The sequence below is a fragment of the Myodes glareolus genome, chromosome 17, assembly GCF_982192425.1.
Source record: "Myodes glareolus chromosome 17, mMyoGla1.1, whole genome shotgun sequence".
NCBI lineage: Eukaryota > Metazoa > Chordata > Mammalia > Rodentia > Cricetidae > Myodes > Myodes glareolus.
Window position 1 is genome coordinate 5,151,130 of NC_142042.1, and position 10,378 is coordinate 5,161,507.

The 10,378-nt window shown below is 44.9% G+C and overlaps 1 long non-coding RNA gene across 1 annotated transcript; it reads right to left on the reverse strand.

Annotated features, from left to right (window-relative positions):
* Nucleotides 1–336: 336 nt before the first annotated feature.
* Nucleotides 337–8,712, reverse strand: LOC146891151 (uncharacterized). Its single transcript, XR_015735275.1, has 2 exons — nucleotides 8,612–8,712; nucleotides 337–1,841 (listed from the first exon to the last, which is right to left on the reverse strand). It is a non-coding gene; the product is annotated as an uncharacterized LOC146891151 (long non-coding RNA).
* Nucleotides 8,713–10,378: the final 1,666 nt, after the last annotated feature.

Consider the following 10,378-nt stretch of genomic DNA (forward strand, 5'->3'; position numbering starts at 1 on the left):
AGCAGTGAAAATAATTAATATAATATGGAGTAGTTAGAGCACGCTGCAGAGTTGCGGGTGAGGTCACTGGACCTACGGGGCTGCACAAGCATGAAGACTGAGCGTGAGCCCAGCACACACGTGAGAGCTCAGCATGGCAGCACACACCTGAAATCCCAGCTCTGTGGAAATGAGACTGAAGCCAGTCGCACTGACATTAGCCCCTCACCACCACACATCTGTGCATACGTGCCCACACATGCATGTGGACACACAAATTCAAACACAGACACACATACAAACCAAAGAACACCCAACATACACATATAATCATTGAGAACAGTGTCTGTCAGAGAGTCAGAGTTCAATGAATATTTATGATAATTGTTACTCATAAAACTACTGAGATCCAGCTGTATGCCGTTTTAACATGACAATAGCTATTAGATCCCAGTTACCCAATGTCATTGCCATCCTCTTGTCAATGGATGCAGCTGGAGAATTCGTAGGAACCCCATGCCTATTTCTTAGTCAGTGGCAAAAGGGGACTTTTCAGGTTCTCACAGAAGGGACCTGTGGCGGGCCGCAACCACATTCTCCATTGCTTCAAGGAACAAAGGTAGAGATTGACCTCTGTGACCTCAAGGTGTGGCGGTACACGCCTTTAGTCCTGATGCCTGGGAGGCAGAGGCAGATTGACCTCTGTGACCTCAAGGCGTGGTAGTACACGCCTTTGGTCCCAATGCCTGGGAGGCAGAGACAGGCAGATCTCTGTGAGTTCAAGGTGATGTAGCACACGCCTTTAATCCCAGCGCATGTGCTTGGTAACTCTCTACTGCTGCGTCCCTGCCTACTTCCGAGGCATCATCTGGGATAATGGGCAGCAGACCAATCCAAGAGTGACACGTCAGAAGCGAGGACTGTTTCCTTTATAAGGACTGGGTTCCCCTCATTCTGGGTCTCCACAATGTAAGCTTATGCTCTCCCTCTCAAGACGCATTAAAGCTTTACTGCAGAAGAATCCTAAGTGCCCCGCGTCGTTCTTGCTGGCGAGGCCGAGCGCCGGACAGGGACCCACCCAGAAATCCACAGCTACGATTGCTTGCTCATCAGTGACAACTTCAACACTGTAAAGAGTGCTAATACTCCAAATCCCCAAGGTTCAAACGAGAAGCTTTGGCTTTTGAAACACGAAATTGGTATACAGGTTGCATGAATAGATGAAATAGGTCCAAACAGGTGTGATAGACTGTTGCTTGTTGTTTTTAGCTTTACTACTAAAACGGTTTTGTAACGCATGGATGTCACAGGACTGCAAGACAAGCTTGCTGCCGAATCTGATAAGAAGGCATTGTAGCAGCCGGTCTGCCTTCCCTTCATTTCCTCCAAGAGAAGGTATCATGGGGACATCTAGGGAAGTTAAACAGAACCAGGGATGGTGGTATATGACTGCAGCCCCAGCTGCTGGGGAGGCAGAGGCTCTCGAGTCCAGCAGCTCTGAGCTGTAGCGCACAGTGTACAGCTGAGCCTGTACGCTGAATTCTGCATCAGTGTGGTGACCTCCTAGGAGAAGTAAGAGAAGGCAGGTGACCGGGTAGACAATGGCATCAATACAACAACCTCCCAGGAGAAGTAAGAGAAGGCAGGTGACCGGGTAGACAATGGCATCAATACAACGACCTCCCAGGAGAAGTAAGAGAAGGCAGGTGACCGGGTAGACAATGGCATCCATACGACGACCTCCTAGGAGAAAAAAGAGAAGGCAGGTGACCGGTAGACAATGGCATCAACATGACGACCTCCGAGGAGAAGAAAGAGAAGGCAGGTGACCGGGTAGACAATGGCATCCATACGACGACCTCCTAGGAGAAGTAAGAGAAGGCAGGTGACCGGGTAGACAATGGCATCAACATGACGACCTCCTAGGAGAATGGTATTGCTGAAAGGGCAAGGCCATCTCTCTGAGATCTTAGAACACAAGTTCTCAGTCTGTGGGTTGTGACCCCTTTGCGAGTTGAATGACCTTTTCTCAGGAGTTTCATATCAGATATTCTGCGTATCAGTTATTTACAACATGGTTCATAACAGCAGCAAAATACAGTTATGAAGTAGCAACACAATAATTTACAGTTAGGGATCACCTCAACGTGAAGAACTGTGTTAGAGGGTCGCAGCATTAGGAAGGTTAAGAATCACTGACTTAGAAGAAAGTCCCTGTTAAGTAGAGTACCTGGCTCTTTCAGGCTTGTGTTCTTGAAAAAAATGTGATATAGCCTGATAGTTGATTATGTAGTTAGAACAAGAAGGATCAAAGTCTGGTTTCATAACAATTTATTGCCACACACAGAAAATGCTTAGCTTTTCTCAGATTCAAAATGCTAACAGAAGATAACCATGTGAGTGAATCTTAGTGGAATTACGCCTTGAGGGTGAATATTGGTCAATGAGTTCAAAATTATCAAACTCTAGTTGCTCAGTTAGGTAGTTAGTAGTAGCAGGTGTCTATGGAAAGTCTGGTCCACCTAAAATTTTGGTTTTGGTTTTGTTCTGTTGTTTTGTTTCTGTCTTGAAACACAGTCTTGCTATATAGCCCAGTTTGGCCTCAAACTTGCAATTCTTGGGGACTGGGGAGTTGGCTCGATCACCAAGTCTTTGCCATACAGCTATGAAGACCTAAGTTGGGATCCATGACACCCACATAAAAAGTGAGTGCACTGACTTGGGTCTGTAATTCCAGAGATGGGGTAGGGCAACAAGAGGAAGAATCCTACAACTCGCCAGTCAGTGTAGCTGAATCGGTGTGACAGTTTGAATGCAATTGGGCCCATCCTCTCATAGAGTGGCACTACTAAGAGGTGTGGCTTTGTAAGATTGGATATGGCCTTGTTAGAGTAATGTGTCCCTGTGGAGGTGGGCTTTGAGGTTCCCTATACTCAGGGTACTGCCCAGTGTTTCAGTTAACTTTCTGTTGCCTGCAAGATGCAGGACTCTCAGCTGCTACTCCAGCACCATGCCTGCCTGCACATGAATGTCACACTATGATGGCAATGCATCGAACCTCTGAAGCAGTAAGCTGCCACCTCAATTAAATGTTTCCTTTATAAGAGTTGTGTGGTCATGGTGTCTCGTCACAGCAATGCTGTTTTGTAATTATAATCCAAGAAACAGCCACAAAGTGCAGACAGAGCTCTAAAGACCTCGGGAGCCATCTAAACACTAGAAATGGACAACATTTGGTACCTTAGCTCACAGGCTTTAACCATCTAGACTGTCATTTTCTGGCTGTGTTATAATTTTTCTTGCAACAATGTTCTTTCTCTAAATGCTGCAGTGAAAATGTTCACGTTTCTTAGCTTCCCCCACAGCAGGATGCAGCCTATGTCCTCTGGTAACAAAGTAACACAGCTGCAGGGTTTAAAGAAATCCTTTCTTCTTTTTTGAAATAGCCTCACAGAGTCCCAGCTGTCTCAAACTGCTGTGTAGCTGAGGATGACTTTGACACTTTTGTGTGCACAGCCATGTCTGGAGGACAGAGGTCAGTATCAGAACTTTCGACAACTTTGTCTACTTTTTCCTTCAAGACAGGATAGCTCCTGAAACCAGAGCTTACTGATTGTCCCATGAGCTTGAACGATTCTACCACTGCTGGGATCCTATCTCAGGCCCTCCTGTTGGTGGAAGTGATAGAGAGAGAGAGTGGGCAGAGTCAAAGAGATACCATGTAGCTGTCGAAGGAGAAGGACCTGCCAGAACTTACCTGTAGGCCACACACACAAAAAAAAATCATTTTCCTTATATAAAATTTATAATAAAAGACTGCGGTTTAAAGCTCAGGACAGAAAGAGTGTGTGTGTGTGAGAGAGAGAGAGAGAAGAACAGAGAGACAGAGAGAGACAAGAGACAGAGACAGAGACAGAGAGAGAGAGAGAGAGCGAGAGAGAGAGAGAGGTAGAGGAACCGGCCCTGCAGCTGATAGTCATTAGCTTGCATCAGAACCCTGTGTTTGTGTATTCTCTTTGCCTTCCAGACACCCAGACTCAAGACCCACTTCTCTGCAGAGGCTGGTCACCAGCGACTGGCCCCCAATGTGGTGGGGCTCAAATCATATTGGTTAAGTGCTCCTTCACTTCACGGTCTGGTAAGATCCTACTCAAAAAAATTATGTGGTCCTCTCGGTCAAAGATTAAGACAAAAAAAAAAAAAGAGTAGGTAACAATGGGCCAAGCTAAATCATCTAAAACTCATATATATAAAACAAGTTCTTAAAAGACCAGTAGCACTTGGGGTAAATAACGAGGCAAAATGGGAGCCTATTCCTTACAAACTCATTAAAACACTAAAAGATGGGTGTGCCGAGTATGGACCAACTTCTCCATATGTTCCTTCCTTGATTGGTAAAGTCAGTGGGAGCATCCATTCCCTACTGACTGGTCTGTCCTTGCTAGACCATGCTTGCCAGGGGGGCAATTTTTACTCTGGAGAGCAGGTAATGATGATGAAATTCATGCTCTTTTGTCTACAAAAGATATTAAACCAAAAAGTTTGAGGACAAGGGGTTCCCCATGTATACAGGAACAGGAAAATGGGCTCCAATGGACCGGCAGATTAAAATACCCATGGCAGCTTTAAAGGAAATGGTTACAACTGTTCATGCTTGGAGACTTTTGTCCTCCAATGACGCTTCACCCTACTCCGTGGTCCTCGATAGAACAAGGAGCTGATAGCCGCATGCTGATTTTGTGGCTTGACTAATTGATGTTGAAAGATCTGTTTCTGACCCCAATGCCATGGAGATAATTTTAAAAACAACTGGCCTTTGAAAACACAAACAGGACTTGCCAGACTCTGTTAAAGCTAGACAAAAATATCTCTCAGGATGACTTGTCTTTGCTCTGACTTTTCACCTTCAGTGGCTCAGGGCATGGCCTTTGTGGCCACCCTCAATGGGGGAATCCCCGCTTAATTAAAACATAAAGGGGAGGAAACGCTTTAAGGAAATTATGGGTAGGGATTTTGGTTGATTATACTGCCCTAGACATCCATGCCATTTGATTGGCTCTTGAATGCCTCCGGTAACTTTGCTTTCGCTTTTGGAGCTTATTCCGGGCAGATCTCGCCTCATCTCCCTGCTCATCCATTGTTGCAATTTTTGAATTTGCAAGCTATTATTTTTCCTTCAGTGTATTCTGCTACGCCTTTGGAAAATGCTGTTACACTCTCTGCTGGGTCCTCAAGTGGAAAGGTAGTTCTTTTTTTCTGCAACCACCTCACAGACTTTTCAAACAAATTTTTCTTCTGCTCAGAAGGTGGAGATTTATCCAATAATTCGAGCCTTCTGGTTTTATATTCAACCTTTTTAACCTTTATACTGACTCACATTATGTTTTCAGGTTATTTCCTGCTATCAAAACTACATTTATCAACTATGACAAAACTTCTATAAATGATCTTTTACTTCAATTATAGGAGTTAGTCCAAAACAGACTGGCTTTGTATTTTATTGGTCATTTCCAGGCTAACACACAACTGCCTGGACCCTTGGTGGAGGGTCACCGTGCTGCAGATCTATTGACCCATGTTGTGGTTTTAGGTCCTGTTTCTGAAGCTCGGTCTTCACATGCACTTCATCATCAGAATCCGCAGGCACAATGCTACCAATTTAAATTAACTCTAGAGGCAGCACGTCAGATTGTCAAAAACTGTTTCCATTGTCCTGATACCCTTTCTTTGCCCCAAATGGGTGTGAACCCCAGAGGTTTGCAGTCAGGGATACTGTGATAATGGATGTTACTCACAGTCCATCCTTTGGTAAACTCTCTTCTGTTCATGTCCGTGTAGATACGTTCTCTGGCTTACTTTTGCAATCGCCCACACTGGTGAAGCTTTTAAAGATGTGCTGCTACTTTTGCTTTTATGAGAATGCCAAAACTTAAAACAGACAATGGTCCAGCCTACACGTCAAAATCCTTTGCACATATTTGTGCTCAGTTCTCCCTTAAACATGCTACTGGAATTCCTTACAATCCTCAGGGACAGGCTATAATAGAGCACTCAAATCAGTTACTAAAAACCCCAATACAAAAATTAACAGCAGGGGATTTGACTTATGCCTCACCTCATCATATCCTATCACATTCCTTATTTGTTTTAAATTTTCATAATAAAAATGAGAGGCTATCTGCAATGCAGCGTCATTGGAACCCGCAGGTTCAGCCTTTCCTTTGGTACACTGGATGGAAGTTCTCTCCTCGCAATAGAAAGGGTCAGATAGTTTGCTTTCCTCCGGCAGAGGCTTTGCTCGTGTTTTCCCACAGGTTTCCGAGTCACCAATCTGGATTCCAGACCCTCTCACCAGACCCTGCACTGAAACTGATAGCAAAGCAAAGGAGAAAGTCCTGTCCAAACCGCAGGGCCAACTTCGCCAGCAGCGACAAACGTCTCTTCCTGACTCCCTGGAAAGTCCTCTGCTCCAGTCTCAGCCTGTGTGGCAGCTCCCTTCCCCAGTCTATCTTCTGGTACTTCAGGAGACTTGCTTCGTGGAGCTGACATTAACAAGGTCTTTCATGTTCATTGTATTAACTATGTTCTCTCTGTCTTACGATTGCCTCTAAGAACACTATGTCATCTTGTGACAACCTCCTCATCTGTTTTTGCCCGTAGCTATAAATGGTACCTGGTTTTCAATTCCTGGGATAGAGGCTATGCACCAAGTCTCTCTGGCTCTTAAGCGCATTAAGTGTTTTGTAGCTGCTCTTATTTTGGGCATCACTGCACTCATAGGAATAGCATTATCAGCTACATCCTAAGTTAAAGAGGTACATACTGCCCGTCATATTGATTATTCAAAAATGTCAGTGTTGCTTTAATGATCCAGGAGCAAATAGATAGAGGGTTTAAGGATAGACTCAATGCTCTTGAAGAGGTTATACTTTTTATTAAAACAAATACACTAGTAGAGTTGCTATAGCCAGAATCATCTGTAACATTGTCAAATGCGTATGCAGACGCCATAGAAGCGGTCCTCGGGACACTTAGGTGTCTTCTCCTTGGCCCTCAAGTAGCATGCTCTTTTAGCTGCCACTGGGTTGCCTGGAGGGAATTGCTTCCTGCATCTCAGGAACCACACGTGGAGGGGGCTATGCTTTTCCATCTACAGCAAACCTCCCAGGTGATGGGATTATAGTCATGAACTACAACAGCCAACAGTGCTGTGGATTGGACTGGGGCCTCCAGGACACCAGGAATATCCTCCTGCCTCAACCTCCTAGGTGATGGCATTATAGGCATGAGCTACAATAGCCAACAGTGCTGTGGATTGGACTGGGGCCTCCAGGACACCAGGAATATCCTCCTGCCTCAACCTCCCAGGTGATGGGATTATAGTCATGAACTACAACAGCCAACAGTGCTGTGGATTGGACTGGGGCCTCCGGGACACCAAGGTAAACACTCTACTGACTGCACTGCACCCTGTGTCCTCTTTATTTCCAATTTCTACAGCCTTTGCTACTTTTTCTTAGTATATTACATGACCTGGAATTCCCCAAATCCAAACAGAATTAACAGCGGGTAGCTTTACCTTGCTTCAAACTCAGTAGCAATACTTCTGTCTCAACGTTGTTTCAGATTTGCTGCCTTAGGTTTTCAGTTTGGGTAGGAAAATGTACTTGTCTTCCTAGTTGCTAAGAGTCCAGCACTAACTCTCAGGAGTCACAGATGTGCGACCTATGTTCCATGGAGGAATAGTAAACTACCTTTAATCTGATAATGTAGCCATAGTTCCAATCAAGGACTTGGGTACATGTGGTCACTTCTGCATTACTGTAGGAAACACTAGTAGGTCACGGGAATTTTACTTGCTGAATTTAACTGACAAGTCTATTCTTTTTGGAGGGGAGGGGGATGGAAACAGGGTCTCATGTAACCCAAACTAGCCTCAAATTTGCTATGCACCGAGGACGACCTTGAACGTCTGATACTTTAAACTCTAGAGTGATGTGAATGTAAGTGTCTGTCTCCCCTGGGTCTTCAGTTAGCTCAGCTCTGCCTAAGATTTAATCCTTTCTCTCCAGTTCTAGGTGTGTCCTGGCTTTGACCTCCTGAGGGTCTCTTCCATAGGAAGTATGATGTGGGATTCCCCTCTGTGTGCTGTGAATATCACTGGTTAATAAAGAAGCTGCTTTGACCTGCGACAGAGCAGAATATAGTTAGGCAGGGAAAACTAAACTGAACGCTGGGAGAAAGAAGGTGGACTTAGCGAGAAGCCATGTAGCCGCTGCAGGAGACAGATGCCTGTGGAACCTTGCTGGCAGGCCACGACCTCGTAGTGATGCACAAATTAATAGAGATAGGTTAATTTAAGATATAAGAACTAGCTAGAAATATACATAAGCTAATAGGTCAAGTGTTTTTAATTAATACAGTTTCTGTGTGCTTATTTCGTTCTGAGTGGCTGGGAACGAACAGGCAGCCTCCGCCAACAGCCATATTTGCTAAGCAAAGTATGTCTAAGCTGCCCCTGTGGATGCTCTTCTATCTCTCCTTCAGTTCCCAGAACCCAAGGAACCCCACTCTGACTCTGCTGTGTTTCTGGCTTCAGAGATTCAGTGCACAGTGAAGTCTGGTTTTTCACCTGGTGGCATTGCAGCTTCTTCACCCATTGTGGTCCAAACCAAACTCTGAATCCATACTTCAATCTTACTCGGAGAAACTGAAGAGTTCAAATTTGTGTACTTGTAAATGTTTTTAAAAAGAGAGTCAAACCAGGTTCTCTTTTTGGTGGGTAGTTCATGCCTACAATCCTAGCAGCCAGGAGGCAGAGGTTGCAGAGCCAGTGGTTCAAAGCCAGCCATGGCTTCAAAGCATCCTGTCTCAATAAAAACAAAATAGAAACAAAGGAGCAAAAACCAATGCTTGGTTTCAAGGGATTATACCTCAAGAGTCCAGCTGAAAAGAAAAGTATATTCCTCACATCTAAGGGAAGGGTATTGTTTTATTTTTCTAGGGGTCAAACTAAGGGCCTTGTACATGTTAAATAAAAGACAAGGAAGAAAAAAATGTCACTAAGCATGAGTTCCAGCTAAATCTAGTGCTCAAGACAGAGTGAACAGTTTTGAAGTGTGACCTTTGCTCTACAGACAGCAGCTTTACCGATCATTGGCAAGGTCAACAGTGGCATCAATTACGAAGACTGGAGGTGCAGTCTGTTCTCAGCTCTCTCCTCTCTTTCCTTTAAGCATCAGTGGGACTTGAACCTAATTCTGCATTCATGTTAGGCAAGCGCTCTACCAGCGAGCTATGTCCTTGGGCTGTCTTGTAATTTTTATGTTTGATACACAGGTCTTGTCAAGTGGCCCAGACTTGCCTTCAACTTGTTTTGTTGTCCAGGCCTTGAACTTTGCAACCTCTTACCTCATATCCCTGATTAGCTGGGACTGTTGGCCTTAACAACTGGCTGCCTTTGAACCAACCCATGCCCCTGGAGTGCTAGGATTATAGGCTTGAGGCCCACCTTGGATGCTCATATTCATAACTGTCCTACCACTGTGCTTAAATTCTCCTTATCAGTTTCTGCAGATGTACATACTTTGCATTTGAATGGGTATAAATATTACTCTTGCTAGGGACATAGCTCTGTGGTTACTGTGTAGTTGAAGCATCATTCTCCTCCCTCTCTCTCTCTCTCTCTCTCTCTCTCTCTCTCTCTCTCTCCAAGCTCATCTGCTCTGAGTCTCTGAACAAGCGAAAGGTACCAAAAGCCCAGCTCTGCATACTTGGAGGCCACTGCAGGTTCCTCCCCTGATGCTGCCCACGGTCCCGCCTAAACGCTTGGCTTTTGACACATCATCATAAACATGTCACCTATAAAACCTCCTGGCCTTACACAACTTCCCTGTCATTGATCTCTGAGATCAGTGAATCGGCCTGGGAGTTGCTTTGCTCGACAGGGGTTATACTTCTTAAATTCGACTTCTCTGGCTTACTGAATCGGCAGAGAAACCTATTATCTTGAGGCAGGGAACCTATTTCTTACTTCTGACTAGTCAAGGGGAAAGGAGCTCTTGCCACAGAATGAACTAGCATGTCACCACTTTTGTCAAATCACTAAACTTATCATCAGGGACAAAAGTGACATTCAATGCTTCCGAATGTCAAGCCACATGAACGGCACAGGAAGCGCTCGATCCTCTGGTAGCTTGCAATGTGAAGCGCATACAAGGTCCAGCGACACACAATGAATACACAACATGGGGCATGTTTCAAAATAAGTGGCTTGACGTCTTAAAGGAAAACAAAGGTGGGGGGGCTGAAGAGATGCTCAGCAGTTAAGAGCGTGTACCGCTCTTGCAGAAGACCTATGTTTGGGTCCCAGCACACATGGTCAGAGGCTTGCAACATC